The sequence below is a fragment of the Felis catus genome, chromosome B3, assembly GCF_018350175.1.
Source record: "Felis catus isolate Fca126 chromosome B3, F.catus_Fca126_mat1.0, whole genome shotgun sequence".
In the NCBI taxonomy this organism is placed as follows: domain Eukaryota; kingdom Metazoa; phylum Chordata; class Mammalia; order Carnivora; family Felidae; genus Felis; species Felis catus.
This window is the reverse complement of record NC_058373.1, coordinates 101,322,374-101,346,109: the sequence shown is the minus strand read 5'-3', so window position 1 is coordinate 101,346,109 and position 23,736 is coordinate 101,322,374. Positions and strand designations below refer to the sequence as shown.

The 23,736-nt window shown below is 41.6% G+C and overlaps 1 protein-coding gene and 1 non-coding gene across 2 annotated transcripts in view; one reads left to right on the top strand and one right to left on the bottom strand.

Annotated features, from left to right (window-relative positions):
• Positions 1-23,736, top strand: part of BMP4 (bone morphogenetic protein 4) — a 73,776-nt gene that overhangs the window by 11,440 nt on the left and 38,600 nt on the right. Inside the window, exon 2 of the mRNA XM_045059931.1 lies at positions 1,525-1,659. The gene's annotated coding sequence lies outside the window, so the exon portion shown is untranslated. The remainder of the gene's footprint in view (positions 1-1,524; positions 1,660-23,736) is intronic.
• On the bottom strand, positions 18,390-18,522 carry LOC111561147. The gene has a single exon (XR_002743508.2). It is a non-coding gene; the product is annotated as a small nucleolar RNA SNORA70 (small nucleolar RNA).

Genomic DNA, 23,736 nt, shown 5'->3' with positions numbered 1-23,736 from the left:
TGTCAATAAATGGTGTTGGCACAGTTTGGAAAAATAAATATAGATAGCTACTTCATACTACAATAATTCCAAATGGATTCAAAACTTCAAGTTGCAAAAATAAAATTGCAAGAGTATTAGAAGGAAAGATGGAGATATATTTCAACTGGGTTAAGGTCTCCCTAAGCAAAACACAAAATCTAGAATCCATGAAGGAAAAAATACTACCTTTTTTCCCCCCGTAAAAATATAGTTTTCCTCAAAGACACCATTTAAAAAGTTAAAACACAAATAATAGACTGAGGTAAAAAATATTCATCAAACATAATTAACAATGTCCACAAAATAAAAACATACTACCTCACAAATACAAAAAAAAAAAAAAATACGAACAACCCAATTAAAAATGGGGAAAGAATATGAATAGGTCATTAACAGCAGAAAACTACAAATGGTCCACAAACATAAAGAGATGTTGAGCCTTGGTCCCTATGAAGGAAATGCAAATAAAAACAGCACTGTGATGTCATTTTTTTACTCAGTGGATTGGAAAAAACTTGTAACTTGATAATATCCAGCATCAGCAAGTGTATGGGGGGAAGTAAATGTCATCAGTCATGGAGAAATGTAAATTAATATCTTTCTGGCAATATCTGTCTACATTTAAATGGATCTTTGACCCAACAAATTCATTTCTAGGATTCTGTGTTGAAAAAAAATATTGGTGCCTGCAACAGAGATGTTAGAAAAAATTCCTCTCTATCACTTTGATAACAATTTAAACACACCTTAAATGCCCATCAGTAGAAATGTGGTTGGACAAATTATGAGGTATTATGAGTATTATGTGCACCCATTAAAAAGTAAAACATGTTGTTCAGTCAAAACAAATAGTATTGAATAACACATATATTGTGAATCTGTTATAAAAGCAAAAAAAAAAAAAACCCCACCAAAATATATATGGTTACATGTCCCTATATTTTTGCCAATGCATGGAAAAAGAACTAGAAATTTACAGACCAAATTGCTGACTTAGGGTCATCTTTTGGTAAGGGAGTTAGAATATTGGAGAAGAGAGTTGTGTTTATAGCTGTCGGGTTCCTGTAATTCAAAAGCTTTTCAGCTATCATAGCTTTTGGCTAAATCCTCAACAAAATAACCTCCTCGTGTCTCTAGGATTTTCTCGTGGATTTATCTCAGCTCCATTAGCAGATGCTACAAACAAGAGGGGTCTGAAAGGGCACAAGCATTCAGAATTGTGTCCCCACATGGGCAGGTTAGCTTTGGGAATTGTTGGGTTTGGGCTTATTTATTCAGATATTCGTCGTTCTGTAAATAGTATGTTAATCAAGCTCGACTCCTGGACGGTAAACACTTATTTAGCAGAGCTGGGCTGGTCCTATTACCTCACTGATCACTCCAGGCAAAAAATATCCTGCAGTTACTTGTGTCATAATCATGGCTGCAATTCAGCCATTAGTCTAGTCCTATGAAGTATCAAATTCTGCATTTGTGTAATGTTAAATCACCTCTCTTCTCCAGGTTGAATCCGGCTTCAGGTTGACCCTTCAGAGTGAAGAGAGATGCTGTTCCTTTCTTCGTTACCTGCCTAGCACTTCTTCTCTCCCCACTTCCTATGCAGGGGCCCCAGCCGGAAGCAGGACGATAGGGGACTTGGTGAGTTCTTACTTGGCTGCTGCTGTCATCAGCTGACTTGGCTGTCTCTGGACCTGATAAGTTCTTCTGTGGGCTCCTCAGAGGCTCCCCTGCAGGGCTTCTTCAAGTTCAATTCCTTTGATGTGGGCAGTGTCCCTTCTTTGGCTGGTCACTCTGTAGCCTCACTGGTCACTTGGCTTCTGCAACTTTCCACTTTCTTCTGACCTCTGGCAGGAGCTTATTTAGGCAGGGTGGGGCCCCATTTTTAATGACACCAGGACAACATTCTTCTGTGGGTTTCACACATTTGTGGGGCTCTCACAGCACTGGCTTGCCGTTAGTACTTCATTGCACTGACTGTTAGCCAGCCTCTTGCTTTTTCTATCTCACGACCTGGAAAAACACACATAGGCTCTCCAGATGCTCCCTTTGGAGCCCTCTCACCAGAACTGGGATCAGGGGCAGGTAGTCCTCTATCTCTCCCCTGGTGGCAGGAGAGCTAAGCAGTGGAAGCTGCAGTCAGAAGTGGCCCCAGGAAATCCTCTTCTCCAAAGACCCTCTTTATTTATTTTATTTTATTTTTTTAAGTTTATTTAGTTTGAGAGAGAGAGAGCACACATGAGCGGGGGAGGAGCAGAGAGAGAGAATGAGACAGAATCCCAAACAGGTCCATATCATCAGCATAGATCCTGATGCAGGGCTCAAACCCACAAATTGTAAGATCATGACCTGAGTCGAGATCGAGGGACAGATGCTTAACCAACAATCACCCAGGTTCCCCTCCAAAGCCTCACTTTAGGCACTTTCAAGTGATGGATCCTGAACCCCAGTGAGTCAGACCCTCATGGAGGCCTTGTCTCTGCCCTTTTAAATCCCTGTTATCGGTGAACATATCCAGTGTTGAGATATTAGTTGTTAGCTCTCTTTAAGTGTTTACATCTTGGTGTGCACTTTCTGCTAGGATTTCCTTTCTGTTGCATGTTGTTGCCTCAGTAGAAAATTTCAAAGTAACATCCTATTTCCATTTATTTGTTTGTCTGTTGTTGCAAACAATTATCGAGCACCTTTGATAATGTCGACCATAGCTACAGTGATGAATCATTTGAGAGCTTTAACTTGAAACCATAATTTATCTTCAATCTGTGTTTAGGGACCCAAGTTCAGAAATGTCATTGGTTCTCCTTCCCCCCACTGTTGCTTTGTCTTGTTTTCTTGGAGCAGTAGCTCTTGTACTACAAAATATATTTGGTTTAACTGTGATCATAACATTTACTTCTGGACAAAGAAAGAAATGAAGAAAGAGCATCTTCTTTGTAGCATACAGTGAGCTTGGGAATCATGGGTAAAAACGATAGTAACTGAGCAGCAACATCTATGGAATGGAGTTTTGGAGTGAGAAATACATGGATTTGAATCCTGGTTTCACTATTGTGCAAGTATCTTTATCTTTCTGAGTTTTATCACTAGTGTGGTGTGATGGTTAATTTTATGTATCAATTTGACTAGGCCACAGGGTGCCCAACATTTAGTCAGATATTACTCTGGGTGTGTCTGTGAGGATGTTCCTGCATGAGATTAACATTTGAGTCCATAGACCCGGGAAAGCAGATGTCCGTCTTTTCCACGTTAATAACAGCAACATTAACCGCTACCCACCCTACCTCAGTCACTATGCCACACACTGAGGGTGATGAACATTGACAAGCCCCCTTCCCTTGTGACCCATTCAGGGTTGTGGGGTGAGGGGCACAGAGAAAAACAAAACGCAGCCAACATCAAGAGAGTAAATATCTGAATGGAAAACTAACAAACTGCAGATGTGCTGGGAAAGAAATAAAAAGGTGATGAGAGAGAATGATGGGGCGTGGAGGGGACTTTAATAGGCAGTAAGGAAGGACACAAAGGGGAGGTAACATTTAACCTGAAACTGTGAGGATGGGAAGGAGCCATCTGCCCACAGGGTAAAGAAGAAAAAATTCCAGACAGAAGAACACAGTCCCCCAGGCAGAAAGGAATTGGCCCATTCAGAGACAGTGAGAGAAAACCCGTGAGGGACACAGCAGGGGAGGGAGAGAGGGCCACCAATGAGGTAATAGAGAGATGGATAGGAGTCAAGTTGTGCAGGGCCTTAGAAACCATAGTACAGAGTTTGGATTTTTTTTCTAAGTGTAAAGGGAAACCATTAAACGGATCTTAGGATGGAGAGTAACATGAGCCAAGTTCCATTTTAAGAAGATCTGGCTTTCTTGCTGCAACAGAGAGAATGGGTTAAAGGGGGCCAGAGTTGGAAGCAGGTAGAAAAGGTTGCGTTGGTCTTACTTCAACAAGCAAGAGTTGATGGTGGTCCCAGTTATGGTGGTGGTGTGGTGATGGAACTGTGGAAAAAGTAGCACATTTATGGTATAACTCAGAGATAGAATTAATAGTATTTGCTAATGGATTAGATGTGGGATGAAGAAGCTGGGAGAAAGGAAGGATCTTCTTGACTTCCAGGTTAGCAAATGAGTGGATGATAATGCCATTGTCTCAGGGGAGCAATTCTGAGGACATGGTAGGGGGGCACAGAGTTGAGGAGGAATTAGCGAGGGAATAGGAGTCTGTGTTGGGTGTATTAAGTTTGATATTTCTGTAGAGATGTAAATAAGGCTATTAAATCTGTTAGCCTGAGCCAATGGTTCTCAAACTTCAGGGAGCATCAGAGACACCTGCAGGGCTTGATGAACCAGATTGTTGGACCCACCCCCAGAGTTTCTGGTTAAGAAGGTTTGGGTGGGGCCTGTGAATTTGCATTTCTAACAAGTTCCCAGGTGACGCTGATGCCACTGGTCCAGGGTTCCCACTTGAAGAATCACTGGTCTAGACAGAGGATAATTCTAGGAGTCTGGAAGTCATCAGCATGAAGATAACATTTAAATCCATGGGACTAGATGAGATTGCCTAATGAGGCTGTGCAGAGAAATAAGAGAAGGAGGCCCTGGATTAAGTTTTGAGGAGGATTAGAGAAGAAAGATCAGAGTAAAGGCAGGATCAGAGAAGAAGAAGGAAAACCAAGAGAGCATGGAGTTTCAGAGGCCAGAGGGGTTGAAGGTTTCAGGTCCAGATTGCCTGAACATGACAAACCCTGTGAGAAACAGAATAAGAAGAGCGCAGTGAAATGTCCATCAATTTATCAATAGTAGAACTACTGTCAAGGGCAAGTACTTTACAAATATCATCTCACTGTATCCTTCACCAATCCCATCAAAGGAGTACAGTTAGTAGATTTTTATAGTTAGAGGAAGTGAGGCTCCGAGATTATGTAGTTTGTTAGGGCCACAAAGGGTCTAAAACCCAGATTTTGTCTGCTAGCATCCTAGGGAATGCAATGCTTGCTGCATCCTCTACTTGCTGCTAAAATCTACAAGGCAGGCCAACCTTGGCAAAACGTTCAAGGAGGCATTCCGCTCACTCCTCCCCAAGGCACTCACTACCCTCTGGCTGCTCCCAGACAATTGCAACAGCAAGTTCACCTGCTTCCCTGGTCAACTCCCTGTGCTTTCCATACTCAGAACCAAACTGGACTTCATTCCTTGGCAATGGCATAAACCTGTCTATGACCAAATGATAACGGATAAAAGTGGGTGCTAATTGGTGGTGTGCAGTAAAGCTTTCACCATCACCTTTCTCAAAGCGGGGAGAAAAGCCCCGATTAGCATGATTTCAAGGCACCACTGGCTGATTTCAGGCTCTCGGAATGATGTGAGGATAGAATTAGGAATAGATGCACAGAGTTGGCTCTCTCAAGCCACTGTGAGCTGGGTCCAGCACACTGCTGGAATGATTTAACCTGTTGATTTTCGTGTCACATATTTCCATTCTACACACAGTCTTCTGGATACAGTATCATAACCACAAGTTGTGGGAACTTCAGGCCACCTGCCCAGGCAGTGGGGGGAGGTGTTCATAACAGGGAGGCCGGGGTGCAGCCTCTAACGCATGACTCGAAGGCCGTCACCTGCTTCCTCAACGTCCAATCTAGCCCAAGAACAGAGGGAATGTCAGTTTAAAAACTGGCATTCATATCCCTCTTTGGTTTCCAGGGCTCAAAAATGTTCTTTTATGAGGATTACAGCCTTGTTCTTCTTTGGTGTCGGCAGGCGTTTATGATGGCTGTAGCAGGAATGAGAATTTGGGTCTGGAATAAGCTTTGCTGTTTCTTGCCAGGCTACAAAGGTTTATGGTGGAGACCAGACGTACGTCTTGCTCATGCCCATATGTATGGGCTCACTCTGTATCTGGAATCAGAGGAGGAGACCACATCCTCACACAGGCAGCAATGGCAGCGGAGGGCTCAGTCCCGGGGCACGAGGGAATTTTAACTTCCTCACTTCCTCGTGCAACTTCCACTTGTCCTTACTTTTGCTGTACTTTTCTTTCTAAAAGCACAGGTCACAGACGTGGTCTCTGGGGAGCTACGTGATGTGATGTTATGGCAGATGATGCTGTAACGTTACCGCAGGCCACTTAATGGGAGGGAATGCAGCCAGTGGGGAGCAGGGACCAGCGGGAGGAAGCAGGGACCTTAATGGGAAGAGAAGAGGAGCAGCAAGAGCTGGAGCTTGGCACTGCTGATGCAGAAGGGAGAGGATGCGGCTGCGAGGTGGGTTGGCGGAGGTGTTTCTTTGCAATCTGATTTTATGACTGCATGTTTTGCAAGCGAACACAGCTCAGGAACAAACACTTGTAGGCTTAAGGTGGTTTTTCCGAACTGGTGGATACAGAAGTCTGAGAATTACATTTCGCTGCTTTTTAGGGAGCTGATCCCATAGTCACTGGCCAGAGTCAGTGGCACTGGCCAAAAAGGCTTCTAGAAAATACTTAACCATAAACTGTGGTTGATTTTATACCAGCTGCCCAAAGCAGTGCTTCCCCTTCTGAGCAAATCCTTATTCTGGGACCAATCAATTTATTATGGATAAATTACACAGACATAAACATCCATGGGCTGCCAGGGGTACTCACAGGAGGATACTTAAAAGTCACATACTCTCATCCAGTGCCCTAGGTGCAAATTTGCTCACACATGCATGCATGCAGATGTGTCAAAATAACACTAATATTTATAATAATACTTTGTGATTCTACACTGCCTTTCATCTGTAGATCTCAGAGTACATTGCAAACATTCATTAATTCTCTCAACACTCCTCTGAGGGAGGTAAATATTATTATCCTTCTCTTTACAGATGAAGAGTAATTGAGGCAGATAAGTGATTTGCCTCAGGCCAGGTAGGGAGCGTGGGTGGAGGGCTGAGATTAAGAGCTCAGAGTTCCTAGAGATGTCCATTAGGGACGAAGCCGAGGGGTCAAAACCTGGAGGGCACTGTGGGCTGGTGGAGGGGGTCACTTTTTCCTGTGAAATCCATCGCCATGGTAGTGAAAGCTGCTTATTAAGCATCACCTATGTATTGAGTGCTTTGCATATATTATTTCCTGTCTTCACACTAAAACTAGATTGATCCCCGTGGCACAGATGAGGAACTGAAATTTACAGTGGTGAAGTATCTTGTCCAAGATCGCATAGCTAATAAGTGCCTGGGCTGGAATTCAAACCTGGATCTGTTTGCCTCCAAGCCCAGGTCCTGTTCCCCAGTGCATACCTCATGCTCATTTGAAAATTGCAGGGAGGCACATTCTACTCTTCCAGGTCTGGTCCATTAGTCTGTGAGCCATTATTTGTCCTGTCTACTACCAGTTTCTTTGCATTTGACTAAGTTTTGAGACTGATGCTTATAGTGTGTCTGATCTGGACAGACAAGTTTTCTAAGCACAGGAAAGGAGAGCCTCTGAGGTAAGAGGTTTACGTGATAAGTCGCAAGAGAAAACTTTAATTATAATCACTTCTTGCTTTATTTTGTGTTATTTCTGGTGAATGTATCAGTTTGGCATCTTTTGACAGAACAAGAAAATAGCGAGAGAGAGAGAGAGAGAGAGAGAGAGAGAGAGAGAGAGAGAGAGAGAGAGAATAAACATGAATTCTCTTGGGACACATAGATTTCCAACTGCACTGTCAGGAGAAGAATCAATGAAAGGGCCATAGGACCTACATGTGTAAGATGAACTAAATTTTACTCTCGTCTTGGGTGTTCTCAGTTTGGCTGCTCTCAGGAGCCCAGCTGAACCCCAAGACTTCTTAACTCAACTTACAGTCAGAATGGTATATCTTATGTGCCGAGGCAGCCATGCAGTCTGTGGAGTTGCCAAGGACTTTCTGGAAAGACCTGGGAGCATGTAGAACTGCCAATGTGGCAAGGAGCTCAGGAAATTGTGTACCTCAGACACATAGCCCATGGTGCCTGCTAGTCAGTGAGCTTGACCTTGATAGCTGCCTGTCCCTGGGCAGGATTCAAAAGGACCAGCCTGTGGCCACCATTGCTTGGTTGGGGGTGAGGGATGGTTGGGAAGGCAGAGCTGGGGGAGAGGAAGCTCCCAAGATTCAACCAACCAGATAGAATCTGCAGCCTTTGGATTTAGACTCTGAGAAGTCAGCTTTGTAGTATGATGCACTTTGTAAGCAAGATAAGGAAAACCAAGCTTGAGTCACAACTCATTTGAAACTGTATTTTTCTTGGAGAAGTAAGAACTAGCTTATAAAAGTTAGTGATTATACAGGAATCTGAACCCAGCTGACCTGTCTGTTTTGTTTGAATTCTTTTATAATTAGTTTAGTAGTGATCGCAGTGTCCCTTCCCAGCTATCCCCTCCCCTCACACAATCTATACCCAGTTTCCACCATGCTGTTGCATATGCTTAAAAGCGAGACTTTAGGGGCGCCTGGGTGGTGCAGTCGGTTAAGCGTCTGACTTCAGCCAGGTCACGATCTCGCGGTCCGTGAGTTCGAGCCCCGCGTCGGGCTCTGGGCTGATGGCTCGGAGCCTGGAGCCTGCTTCGGATTCTGTGTCTCCCTCTCTCTCTGCCCCTCCCCCGTTCATGCTCTGTCTCTCTCTGTCCCAAAAGTAAATAAACGTTGAAAAAAAATAAAAATAAAAGCGAGACTTTAAAGAAATTACTAATTACAAATTCTATTTAATGCAGACTCCACTTGCCTCTCACGTGTGTGCCTGTTTGCACACATGCCCAGTACTCACACCTGAGATGCACACAGGGCTAGAAGCACAGAGGCAAAGAGAGAACATGTGCTATGTGTGTGGAATAGGATGGCCAGTCAGCCTGATTTGCTGGGGAACCAGAAGCTTCTTGGGCTATGGGACTTTCAGTGCTAGAGCCAAGAGGGCAATGGGTAGACTTGGGCGAGTTGCTCACCCCTAGTTCATGAGGATGTTAAACTGAGGGTGAGCCAACCCCAATTTTTCAGGCATCAAATTGTTTGAAATGCACTAAACTGTTAACAGACACTTCCCAGAATAGAAACGTAAGTCCACCTTCCACCTCCCCATGGAGTAAATTAGCACTAACACAATTTGCAAGTAGCCACAAATATTAGAAAGCCTTTAGCGGAAGTCCAACATTATTTTTTGTCTATCTTGAATCACAGAAATAAGGATTCTCCTGGTGGTTTTTTTGTTTTTTGTTTTTGTTTTGTTTTGTTTTGTTTTCATATGAATGAGTGAAACAGAAAAAAATACCCACAGTGTATTCTGTCCAGCCATATAAACACTTTAGAAAAGTGTTAAGTGGAGGGCAGGGCTGGTAATGGGACTGTAATGGTGATGGGCTGAACAGCAGAGCCTCCACCTGCTTTGAATGAATGCAGGGAGCTCTGGGGAGCTCAGGGTCCAGTGGGGAACAGCCAGATTGGGCAATGTGCTCCCATACCCGTGCTTAACCACATAATCATTAAAGAGCAGAAACCTCTCCTTGTAATCCTCTCCTATAGGACAGCAGGGAGTGTTAGCATATTTGAACTGCTTCACATTCCTTCTTGCCTACTTTTGAGAACATACTACATTTTAAAACTTGTTGGTTTCTTTCATGTTTTATTTGACCCTATGTAATTGCATTCCTGAAGGAATAACAGGCTCCCCTAGTGATTTACACCCTGTATTAAATGTCAGTTTTGAAGAGACACAGTTAACTGTTTGGTTTAACCTCTTGCCTTCCCTCTCTCTATTAGCTCAACACTGAATTTGATCTCCAGCTCTTAGGACTCTGGGGTGGGGGGGCCCGGGGTGAGGGATACAAAGATAAAAAAAGAAGAGTCGAAGCAGCAGTGATGTTGAAGGAGCTTCTTAGCTCCAGCCGCTCTCCCCCTGTGTGTGGCCGGTCACCAGCCCAGAATATAAAAACATCCCTTTTTTATGGTGATTTGTACTGTTCACTTCTGTCCCAGCACAGTGGTGAGGACAGTGAACCGGAAACACATCCTGGCTGAGCTGGCTTTCCGTGTCATATTGCCACCACTGCTGCAGCCCCGGGGACACCAATGATGGCCTTAAACTGTGGTCCTCCCTCCGCCCTGCAGGACCCAATGAGTAACGGAAATTGTGGAAGAAATCTGTCTTAGTAATTATCTAATTTCATTTTCCTTTGTTTTCATTTATTTACATACTTAGCTGCTATGATGTTATTGTTGGTTAAAACGCTTCATTTACCCTTGCAGATTCACTTAAAGTATATTTAACAACTGCTTAATCACCTGTTGTGAACTGATTATTGGGAAAATCTTTAAATCCAGCTAGATGTGATGGCACATTGCCTTATGTCTCTGTGCATGTGTGTGTTTAAAATCTAGAAGTAAATATATCCTGTGCTATCACCTGACAGGTAACTGAAGTATCATTATTACTTTCAGAAGCCCCGATAAAAAAGATAGCACAAAAGAGATTTTATGTTGAAAAGGGTTGTCTGTGCAAAGCACAAACTAAATTCGTCCTCTGCTCTGCCCCGAGCTTCACACTCCCCCCACTTTTCTTCAGTGACGACATTCTACTGGGCTTGATTGAAATGACGACAATGACAGTCGGAAGAGAAGGAAGGAGGCAGTGACGACCACAGGGACAATGAGGCTCAATTCTCTGGGATATGAAGATGTGGCCTGCTGTCATCATGTCAGCACCTGAGGCCTTAATCCCTGACTCCCACTTTGAGGCCACTTATAAGCCATTAGCTAAGCCATTTGACCTGGAACTCTTTGTCTATGGGGAAAAAATTCAGGCTGCCTTATAGGATGAGAAAGTTTGTTTGACTCTTTGTTCATGTATTTATCTCAGTCTTATTCCCCAAGTTCTTTATGCTGGTTTATAAAGTAGATAAGATAAAACAATGAAGAAATCAGGACAAAGGGGGAAGGACGGTAGGACAAGCAAGACAGCCCAAGAAATGAGTGTCCGTGAAAGACACTAGTCAACGGTAGAGTACACTCATCCCTTACCACTGCTACTGCAAAAATGGAATATTTAAAGAACACAAGTGCTAAATCACATTCCTGTCAGAAACCATTGAGAATGGCCACATGTGTCTTACGTCTAATTAAAAGGGATTCAGGGGCACCCAGGTGGCTCAGCCGTTTAGCATTTGACTTTGGCAGGTCATGATCTCACGGTTTGTGAGTTTGAGTCCCACATCAGGTAAGCTCAAGCCTCACATTGGGAGAGCACGAGCCCTGCATTGGGTGAGCCTTGCTTCTCTCTCTCTCTCTCTCTCTCTCTCTCTCTCTCTCTCTCACTCTTTGTCCCTCCTGGGATTCTCTCTCTCTCTCTGCCCATCACTCATTTGTGCTCTCTCTCTCTCAAAAAGAAGTGATTCATATTTTCTAGTTACTGGGTCCTGCCCAGATGGGCCTTATCTCCCAAAAATGATATGAGAAAAAACCTGAAGTTCATATTCCATTCTGAAATATATCTCTCCAATAGAGAGTCTCACACTCAGTTACTGTTGTTTTCCTTAGTGCATTACTATTATTAATATAATTGTTTTTATCATTCTTTTTTAAAGATTTTTTAAAGTAATCTCTATACCTAATCTGGGGCTCAAACCTACAACTCCAAGATCAAGAGTCACCTGCCCCATCAACTGAACCAGCCAGGTGCCCCTGTTTTTGTCATTATTCTTATTGTCATAATTCTGATGACTATCTTGTTACATTTATAATACGAAGAAGTTCGTGGGCCAAATATAGAATGATAACCATATTTTATAAAGTTGCAGAAAGAACCCAGGACAATGATTTCAGTGTCTTTTTATTTGAATTATGTCAGCATAGAAAAAGACCACAATAGAGTCTTCCTTGTTATCGTGCACATTAACAAAGAATTCTTGCCAGAACAAGACATATTGTGTTTGATGACATTCAAATTTTCATCCCCAAAAACAAAAACAAAAACAATCATGACCGTTTTATAAATGCATACGCTAAGAAACAATCACTAGAAACTTAAGAGAACCTGTATCCATCACATAATCCCCACACCTTTCTTTGAAATCCTCTGACCTCAAAAATAGCATCCTAAATTAGCATCATGCACAACCAACCACTAGTTTTCTATGTGGGAAACTACCCAAGTGGCTGAGATTGTACACTGTGGAGGTGTTGAGATCTGGGCTCAAATCCTATCTCCTCCACTTACCTGTCTGTGGGGCAGGTTACTTAACCTGCTCTAGCCTCAGGTGTCTTAATAGTAAAAATGGGGCTAAAGGAGTAACTAAAGCTCATAAAGTTGCTGCAGGGATTAAATAAAATAATGCACATTAAGAGATTAGAGATTAGGGGCGCCTGGGTGGCGCAGTCGGTTAAGCGTCCGACTTCAGCCAGGTCACGATCTCGCGGTCCGTGAGTTCGAGCCCCGCGTCGGGCCCTGGGCTGATGGCTCAGAGCCTGGAGCCTGTTTCCGATTCTGTGTCTCCCTCTCTCTCTGCCCCTCGCCTGTTCATGCTTTGTCTCTCTCTGTCCCAAAAATAAAATAAAAAATGTTGAAAAAAAAATTAAAAAAAAAAAGAGATTAGAGATTAACGTGTGTGTGAGTGTGTGTGTATGTGTGTGTAGAATGAGCACTGAAAAAATATTGATTATGTTGATAAACACTATCTTTTTATCTGTATTAGAAGTTTTTGTACTTTTTTGGAGAAACCTTTGTATCTCACTTAATTATTTATTTCATGACATTGTAGGGCTACTAATCAATGCCAGTGTTTCAGTCTCTCTGATCCCTGGCCCTTGGAATCTGAAGCAGAAATAAAAGTACATATTAAGTACCCTGAGCAAGTTTGATATTTACAGTGTACCGACTCCTTTGTAAGGCGGACACTCATTTATTTCCATTCTGAAACTTCAAGTTGTTAGATATTGAATTTTATTAGAGTAGTTTTCATAGGGCAGGGTTAACAGTTTGCAAAACTGATAAAAGAGATATTTTTATCTTATTGTTGTTTTAATTTGCATTTCTCTTATCACTGCTAGGGTTGAGCATCACTTGAAATGTTTGAATGATCTGTTTCCATGCTTTGCCCACTCTTTTATTGGATAGTTTGTCCTTTTAATTATTACTGTTTACAAAGATTCTTTATTTTTATTGTTTGCTAGAATTCTTTATATTTGTTGTCTATAAGAATTTTCTTTGTTTATACTATCCTTATATAATCATATATATAGAGAGAGCCTACTTGAGATTGTCTCCCCTCTCTGCCCCTCCCCCGCTTGCTCTCTCTCTCTTTCTCAAAATAAATTAAAAACAAAAAACTTCAAAAAAGAAACATCTTGGTAACTATCCTTTTTAGTCATTTGTCTATGTGTGTGTGTGTGTGTGTGTGTGTGTGTATAATTTATTTAAAATGTATATTACATGTTATTTTATAATCTGACTTTCCCCCCATCTCTATATTTTGCACATATTTCTATGTCACTAAACGCTTTCCTACAATATAATTTTAGTTTCTAGGTAGAATTCTATTATATGTCTATATTATAACCTATTTAATAATCTCTTATTATCAGACAACTTTTTGCAATTATTTTAAAAAACTAACTCGACATACATATAATTAGTTCTCTGAATGTTTTCTTTCCTGGTAGACTGCTGCCTTTTAAACCTTTCTTACTGCAGCTCACAGTGAGTACACAGTACTCTGATTCAACACTCACCAGCACATATATGCTTGTGCTCACACAAAGAAGTGAAAAAACGTTGTGAAACAAAACTCACTTTCTGCTAATTTCTATTCTTTTCTGTATCATTTTATTAAAGAAATTCTGGTCCCAATCCACTAAATGTATTTCATGACTCATGGATGAGTTTTTACCCTCCATTTGGAAAGGAAGGAGGGACCGTGATTGGCCCACAGTAGGCATTAATTTGTGTTGCACGAACAGCCTCATGGCTAAATCCTTGTGTACATTCAGGCTGACCGCTCAGGCAGTGTATTAGGGTTCTCCAGAGAAGCAGAACCAACAGGACAGATATATACGGTTGACACTTGAACAATATGGGGGTTGGGGTGCTGACCCCCATACAGTCAAAAATCTGTACATAACTTTTAACTCCCCCCAAAACTTAACTACCAATAGTCTACTATCCACCCAAAGCCTTACCAGTCACATAACAGTCGATTAACATATACTTTGTATGTGTTATGTATTATATACCGTATTCTTACAATAAAGTAAGCTAGAGAAAAGAAAATATTATGAAGAAAATCATAAAAAGGAGAATATGTGTTTACAGTCCTGTATTACATTTATAGAAAAAAGTTCGCATGTAGGTGGCTGCACAATTCAAACCCATGTTGTTCAAGGGTCCACCGTGTATCTCCTATTGGTTTTATATCTATAATGTATACAAGGAGATTTATTATGAGGAATTGGCTAACCCAACTGTGGAGGCTGAGAAGTCCCACAGGCGACCATCTGCAAGCTGGACACCCAGGAGAGCCAGTAGCGCAATTCAGTCAGAGTCTGAAGGCCTGAGAGCCAGGAGAACCTCTTAGTCCGAAGGCAGAAAAAGATGGAATGTCCCAACTTGATGAGTGAGGCAGAAAAGAAGAAGCAGGGGGAGGGGAGAATTCCTCCTTCTTCTGCCTTTTGTTCCAGTCAGGCCCTCAGCAAACTGTACATGCCCACCTACTTGCCCACATAGTGGAAACAATCTAGTTTTCGGTCTCTACCAATTCGAATGCTAATCTTATCCTGAAACACCCTCATGGACACACCCAGAAATAACGTATAATCTGGGCACCCTGTGGTCAGTCAGGTTGACACATGCATGAAATTAACCATCACAGGTAGTATAGTGTATATAGTTAACTCCCAGGACTCAGACAGCATGAGTTTAAAGGCCGGCTCTGCCACGTACTAGCTGGTGGCCATGGACAAGTAGCTTAACCTCTCTGTGTCTCATTTTCCTTACCTGTAAAATAATAATGCCTATTTCAAAAGATTGTTATGAAGATTAAATGAGCTAATTTTTAGCACTTAGAACAGTACCTGCCATACAGTAACTAATATGTTTTTATTAAGTAAATAAATAGGAGAGGCGTCTGGGTGGCTCAGTCAGTTAAGCATCAAACTTTGGCTCAGGTCACAATCTCGTGTTTCGTGAGTTTGAGCCCCGCATCAGGCTCTCTGCTGTCAGCACAGAGCCCACTTCAGATCTTCTGTCTCCCTCTCTCTCTACCCCTTTCCCACTCATGCATGCTCACATGTGTTCCTTCTCAATAATAAATAAACATTAACAAAAAGTTAAACAAACAAACAGGAAATTCCTGGAAGCGGAGTGGTTGGATCAAAGGGTATGTAAAAACATAAGACTTTTAAAATACACTGGTATATCTATTGTTATAGACATATTGATATACCCATCCTTATCTCTTCCATCTCTTCCAAAGACTGAACCAACTTTTATTCCCCCAGGCCATAACAGACTTGTGGAAATAGTGTACTAAGGTGTTGCTCACTGCTCTTCACTTTCCTGAGGGTGTGTCGGGCTGGTTAAGACTTAGCCGGGTGGTTGACTCTTTCAAATAGTGGGAGAAGGGAAGCAGCAGACAGTCGCTCACAGACAGAGAGAGGGCCCCCAAGGGGATGCCCACCCACACTTGGCAGAACCCTCTGGCAGAATCATGGTAGGCAAAACCCCAGAGATACTCTTCAGGCTGGGCTGGAGGATCTAGCAGACGCTTGGGGAGTGGGTAGAAGGTGGGACTCCCAGGCAAACATTCCTCCCTGGGGCACACATTTCCCACCACTGCCCTTGCCACACGGCTACTTCATTCTAGCTCTAAAACCCTGACTCAGATCTGCCAGGTGCACCTAAATCTTATTTAGTCTGTGGCAAGTATATTTTCCCAACAGCTGAGTTGTTTTGTGAAAACTGGGTGCCCACCTACACTGTACACACATGCACGCACATCACACACACATGCGCGTGCACACACACACACGCACAGAGATGATAGCTTTCTGTTTTAGCATTTGGTGAAATGCACATATGACTCTAGCCCCATCTTGCTTACAAAGTCTTCCCTGACAACTGCAGCCTAGGTAGATCGCTCCTTCCTCTGAGCTCCCACACCAATTCTAGGCATTCAGGATTCAGTAACTTAGTTATATGCTTGTCTGGTCCTGGAATTGTCTCAGGGCAGTAGTTCATTCCCCCAACCACAGTTGTAACTTGTTTGAAGTTAACCACCATGTCTTACATTTCTTTTGGATCTCTCCCTGGCTTGGTTCATAGTAGGTTGTTAGTAAATAGTCAATGATTGGTTGATCCAGGTATGAATTGCATAGAATTTGCACTGAAGTGAAATTACATTAAGAAAGGTAAGTTTTCAGGGCACCTGGGTGGCTCAGTCAGTTGAGCATCCAACTTTGACTCAGGTCATGATCTCATGGTTCATGAGTTTGAGCCCCGTGTCGGGCTCTGTGCTGACAGCTCAGAGCGTGGATCCTGCCTCAGATTCTGTGTCTCCCTCTCTCTCTGCCCCACCCCCATTCCTGCTCTGTCTCTCTCAAAAATAAACATTAAAAATATATATATTAAAAAAAAGAAAAATAAGGTTTCCAACTTTCACAAACTAAATTAAAGCTTGATCAAATATTGACATATTAAAAATTAAACTACCAGAATAAAATATGGTTGAATTTATTTATAATTATGGAATGAATGAAATGAGTCCAGCCTTTCTAGATAGGACACAAGCCCAGAAGCCATGAAAGGAAGAAAAGATAGATACATTTGATAACATAAAAACATTTTTAAGCTTCTCTATGGCAAATATGTTTTTAATTTATGAGGAATATGTACAGGTCAAGAATGATGATGAAAAACCTTCCATCCAACCCCTAAATTGTAAGAGGGTAGAAAATGGCCAAATTTTCTCCTTCTGACCTTTGTTCTTCACTCATCCACAAAAGATTATTTCACCTCAGCTAAAATCTTGATCTTGCTCCCACCTCAAACTTTGTCTTCGTAGGTATGTCTTTCTCCTTTCTTCCCCTGTCTCTATTTTCCTTTATACTCTGATCCTTGAATATGCAAAAAGTGAGGGGCTTTGTGGTGGTGCTATAGGGAAAGAATAGTTTTCTTTGAACTTGCAGCTGTTGGCAGAACTATTAGACAAGTGACTCTCAATGGGTACCCCAGCCACTTACGATGTCAGAGTAGCAATTATTGCATGGTTGTCAGAGGCTACTGCCTCTGGGGCAGGGTGGCTAACCTTTCCCGAGTGGCCTGCTCTACCCTGAAAGTCAGTGTATTAGATGTTCCATCGAGACTTTTACTATAACACTATAATCTTGGGAAACTTGTAACATCAGAAATTTCATGCAACACTTCATTTTAGGGTGAAGAACTAAAGGAGAAAATTATGCATCAGTTTTTAATTGTTTGCTTTCTAGGTCTGATTTTATTCAGAACAACAGAATCAAACCAGGAATGTATTTTTTTTCTCCTTAGTGCAAAGAGAAAACAGTCTTATTAGTGTTGCCAAGCAATTGAAAAAGGTCTACTGTTTAGAGAGAAGATGCTCAAGACAGAGGAGGAGGCAGAGGTGAATAGATGAGCTGTGTTAGATGGTATTTTTGAGGATATCATTAATGAGGATGATGTATAAATAAGGAAGTGACTGAAATTGATCTAAGTTCATTTTAGCTTCTTTGGGAACACCTTAAAAAGTATCATTGTTTATCAGGCGGAAAAGAAAAGTCGATAGTGAAAGAGAAGCTTATCTTTTGTAGAGTATAAACTATTACAAAGAATAAAGAGGAATTAAAACTATCTTGTTAGAGTACCTTTAGAAATGCCCAAGTCTTGACATTCTGATTATTTCAAAAAGCACTGAAAAGATACAAACATGCAAAAAAGGATGCTTTTTGTTCTTTTAGCATTTCTTTTTTTTTTTTTAGACAGGAAGCAGGATTTATTGGTGGGCATGAATGGGGAAGGGCAGTGCTGAAGTTCTCATGAGTGAAGAGCCCGCCATTTGTCCAAGGGGCCATGATTAGTGATGTATTTGACCCCACGGCCGTCTGGGATGGGCTGTTTTTGAGCCACCATGTCTTCAAATTCATCCGCATTAAACTTAGTAAAGCCCCACTTCTTGGAAAAGGGGATCTTCTGGTGGCCAGGGAACTGAACTTGGTCCTACGTAGGGCCTCGATCACACGCTCCTTGTTCTGCAACTTGGTACAGATGGACAAGATGACTTGACCAATGTGGACCCTGGCCACTGTGCCCTGGGGCTTTCCAAAGGCACCTTACATACCTGTCTGGAGCCTAGATTGGAGAAAGCATGAGGCCAAACCTCAATGTCCACCAGAAAAAAACTGTCTCCAAGGTCCCTTAGGGCAACCCATACAACCAACAGGCTGCATACACTACTGAGGAGGCTGCTGTTCGCAGCCATTGCACACTAGGCCCCACGAGGAAAGAGCACAGTTAGCTTAATTGGCTGCAGATCCTTTAGCATTTCTTTAACATATTCTAGAAGTGAAGTTTTCTCATTTTTATCTAGGAAATTTGGAAAAGAGGGTTGTGTTTTTGGTTTTTCATTATAAATATCACTTGTTTTGTTTCCATGCACCTTTATGCAAGATGAAAGGCAATGTTTATGTATAACATTTCGTCCAAGGGTATGGAAGATTTTTTTTTTAAGTTAATTTATTTTTAGAGAGAGATTGCACACAAGTTGGGGGGGCAGAGAGAGAGGGAGAGAAAGAATCCCAAGCAGGCTCTGCACTGTTCATGTGGAGCCTGACATGGGGCTTGAACCCATAAACCATGACTTAAGCCAAAATCAAGAGTGGGACATTCAACTGACTGAGCCACCCAGGTGCCCCTGGATATGGAAGATTTAAAAATAATAGAATTCCGAGGTGCCTGGGTGGCTCAATCAGTTAAACATCCAACTTAGGCTCAGGTCATGATCTCGTGGTTCACTCATTCCAGCTGAGCTCTGCATCTGGCTCTGTGCTGACAGCTCAGGGACCGGAGCCTGCTTCGGATTCTGGGTCTCCCTCTCTCCATGCCCCTCCCCCACTCATTCTCTGCCTCTCTCTCTCTCAAAATAAATAAACATTAAATTTTTTTTTTTAATAATAGAATTGCAGTTTGCTAAAGGAAGACATAAGCATGACAAGTCATCTGATGAGTCTCAGGCAGAATTGCAGGGATAACCATTCTGAACACAAGGAGTTTCTTGGCTGCCAGAGGGAGTTTCCAGGCCACACATCAACCAGCTCATTAATGGTTGTTTCCAAAGGGTTCCATTCAATCTGGTTAATATAAATACTCCATTATTTTTACCATTTGGAAAGTAAACATATCAATATTGAAAAATATGACCAATCATATTAACAATACTTCTATATGGCCTTATGTTAATTGGGAAAAAAGTGGGATTCCTTTACAAATGATATAAATATCTTGAAGATATGGATTTTACTGAATCACTAAAAGAGATAAATACATGAAAGGAAAAAATGAAATACAAGCCAATGGAGATGCATTCGTGGAGGAATGGATAAAGTTAATGGTGTTATTTGCTTTAAAAAATTTTACTGAGAAGAGTCAAATAACTCTGTTTTGACTGACCCAGGAGGGTATCATAGTTGGAGCGAGATTTCAGAACCTGGCAGAATAAGAGAGGAGTAGTTGGTGGATTCTTTGGGACTCATGGCCATTAAATGCTTTGTGACTCTGACTTTTTAAGTATAAATGGGAGACTATTCTTTTTTTAAATGTTTATATATGTATTTTGAGGAGGGGGGGGGACAGACAGAGAGTGAGAGGGAGAAGCCCAAGCAGAATCTCAGCATGGAGCCCAACGTGGGGCTTCATGCCATGAATTGTGAGATCATGACCTGAGCTGAAATCAGGAGCTAGAGGCTTAACTGACTTGAGCCATCCAGGCGACCTGGGAGACTATTCTTTTAAAAATATAGGCAATTATTGCTTGAAACATCTCTCTCTCTCTGTCTCCTGAAGATAGTTTTGATATTGGTGTCAAAATTTGCTCATGGACAAATTTGTCTTCGTGTTTATAGTCACAATTTAAGCAATTGTGCCTGGGACAATTCTGTCTCATAGCATGAAAGGAGATAAACACAATCTGAGTATGGTGGGCATTTAGACTAACCATCTGAACTTCCTTTGCTATTGTAGAGGCTGCAGTGTTATCACATTAAAGTATAGGACTGGGCAGGTGACAAACTTAAGAGCTAGACCTGGGTCTGACCTGGATCTGGGGCTGCTTAAACAAAAAGTTTAAGAGAATAAGAGTTTCTATTGCCCTACTCAAGAAGCTCAAGTCAAACCTGATACTTCTGCTATTTGACCTACATACCAAGATATATGGTTACATCAAAATCCTTGTTGACAACATTCACTACTTACTCTAGGGCAGGTGTTCCTCACCAGGGATCAAGAAACTCTTAAGGGATTCAGTAAATTCCCCAAAATTATATGCAAAACTTGATGTGTAGATGAGTGTAAGTGTTTTTCTAGGTATTGTTCATCAAATTCTCAAAGGGGTAGTGGTCCCAAAACAAAATAAGAACTGCTTCTCTAGAAGGGAAAATTTCCCCAGGATTTTCCAAATGAACACAATGCAATAATTTCTGGCTACTTTTTTCAGAAGAGTTGAGTTGAACAAGTTAAAGCTTCACTGTATTTTCCTTTTTGTATAATTTTTATTGCATAAAATTACAGAACAGTATTTTTGTTCATCCAGATTTAATCTTTTTTTGTGTGTGTGTGTGTGTGTGTTAGTTCATTGGTTACAAATGAAATTCATGTTTAAATTTCTATTTAAGGGGTGCCTGGGTGGCTCAGTCAGTTAAGCATCTGACTTTGGCTCAGGTCATGATCTCATGGTTCATGAGTTCGAGCCCCATATTGGGCTCGCTGCTGTCGGTACAGAGCCTGCTTCAGATGCTCTCTCCCCCCGAAAAAAATAAACATTTTTTAAAAATTCTATTCAAATGAAAATGCTATTCCATACTGCAGTATTCTATTTAAATTCTAGCTCTTTTAACTAAAATACTTCAAAGACCATTTCAGTAAGAAACAAAACTATAGCTTTCTCCCAACTTAGGGAATACAAAATGATCAAACTTTTTATCACTGAAAAGTACTTTAGAATTCTAGTCAATGACTTAAAAAGTCTTTAAAAAAGGTATAAATAATAACTCAATATAAGAGATAAAAATGAGATATATTTTTATCTCAATATAAGAGATAAAAAGGTATAAATAATAACTCAATATAAGAGATAAAAATGAGATATATTTTTATCTCAATATAAGAGATAAAAAGGTATAAATAATAACTCAATATAAGAGATAAAAATGAGATATATTTTTATCTCAATATAAGAGATAAAAATGCTCAATTAAACCCAAAGAAGGTAGAAAAGCAGGGTATACAAACTAAGAAGCAGTACTCAAGAGAGAGAACAGCTAGCAAGATGGTAGAATTTGTGATACCAACAATCACTTAAAAGTGAATATCTAAACACCAGTTAAAAGAGATGTAAATTTTTTTTAATGTTTATTTAACTTTTGAGAGAGAGAGAGAGTAAGACAGAGTGTAAGCAGGGAGGGGCAGAAAGAGAAGAAGACACAGAATCCGAAGCAGGCTCCAGGCTCTGAGCTGTCAGCACAGAGCCTGATGCAAGGCTTGAACCCACAAACCATGAGATCATGGCCTGAGCCGAAGTCGGTCGCTTAACTGACCGAACCACTCAGGTGCCCCAAAAGACAGAGATTTAGACTGAGTGAAATAGCAAGACCCAATTACATGCCATCTATAACAAACCCACTTTAAATGTAAAGACTAAGATTGAAAGTAAAAAAATAGGAAAGTATAACACGAAAAGGGTAACTAAAGGAAAGCTGGAGTAACTATACCAATTTCAGACAAAATAGACTGCAGAATCACAAACGTTATCAGGGTTTTATTATCAATAAATAAAGAAGTCAATTTTCCAAGAAGTCGTAACAGTCCTAAATGCGTATGCATCTAGTTGTAAAGGTTTGAAATGCATGGGGCAAAACCCGGCAGAAGTAAATAAAGAAATAGACAAATGTGCACTTACAACTGCCGACTTCAGCCCCTCTCTACGTAGTTGATAGAACAGACAGAAAATAAAGAAGGATTGAGGTGACCTGGACAGCACTAGCCAGCAACTGGACCTCGTTGACTTTTATAGATCGCTGCATCTGACGACAGTGCCTACTGCTCTAGTGCACGTGGAACAGTCACTAACATACATCATATTCTGTGCCATAAAGCAAACCTGCATAAAGCTAAGAGAGTAGAAGTCACACTTCTAAGTAACCCATGGGTCAAGGAGGAGGTCTCCAAGGACACTGATAGCACATCTGTGTGTAGCCGGGACTGCGGGCGGTGTGAGGGAAGCTGGCATGGCCGACCAGTGATGCGGAAGCCGAGGCCAAACCCTTAGGCCTCTCAGAGAAGGAACACTATGAGAAGTGGGGACGAAGTTCAGCAAGGGGACATTGTGGGTGTAGGTTGGACACTGGGGTGGGAGAACAGTGTATCGAGAACATTTGGGGCCCCTGTGCTGTTGTTCCCAGCACGACTGCCCAGCTTTTCTTCCCCTAAGTCCTCCACTTTAACAAATGCAATGATTTTCTTGGGCCAGATGTGGAAACAACGTCAAAGGGCCTGGCACAGTTGCCGTGGAGCCCTCAGTTCCGAGCTTTTTGCTTTTGATCCCTTCCCTTCGACCCTCAGAGCACCTCAGACTCTGCTCTCCCCGTTCTAATCAAATCACAAAAATTACAACTATGGTTTCTTTACTACATTGGCAGGCACTATACGAAGCATTTAGTAAACATTGTTTTCTTCAATCCTCACAAAAAAAATCCTTGTCGGGGAGATATTCTCATCTCCATTTCACAGAGGTGTAAAATGAGGTGCAGAGAGATTGAACAGGCACACAGCTGCCAAATGGCAAAGCCAGGGTTTGTTTGACTCCGTCTTGTCCGATTCCTAAGACTGTCAGTACCCGTGATGTGCTGCTTCCCACTGTGGGTGCTCACTTCTCTTCTGTTAACTTTGCAATTGTGAGTGTCTAAGAACACAAAGTTCTGAGAAGATCTGAACAAGAAGCTTTTGCCTTCCTTGGGCAGAAATTTAAATCATTAAGAAGGCCCAAGGAGGACTTAGCAGCTGTTGGGGCAGCGGTCATATTTAGAACGATTTAGACACACATTTATACTATCATCAGTAATGTATGTCTAGATTTAAAAATTCATAGCCTTGCCCTCTTCAGTGGGCCTTCTCATTTGTCTCTTCCTCAGTGGGCCCCTGGGACAATACACCAGCAGCATGGAGGAGAAACTCAGTTTAGACGTGCATTCTTCAGGTTGGGACTTCTGTGACTACCCACAAAATATTGGGATTAAAAGTAAAATGAATCATTTAAAAATCTGTAGTCACTCTTCTCACCAAACAATAAAAATATTGAGGGAAAATAAGAAGGATGCTACACTGGATAGAAAAATATTTATGTAGGCAGAAAAGGTAAAGGGTAAGTGGTTGGTAGCATAAATTATAAATGTGTGTATATTGGCACATGGTGTTTAAGCTGGCCAGCACTGGAGTTAGATGGCCTGAGATCAAAACCTGCTTCTGCTGCCTACTG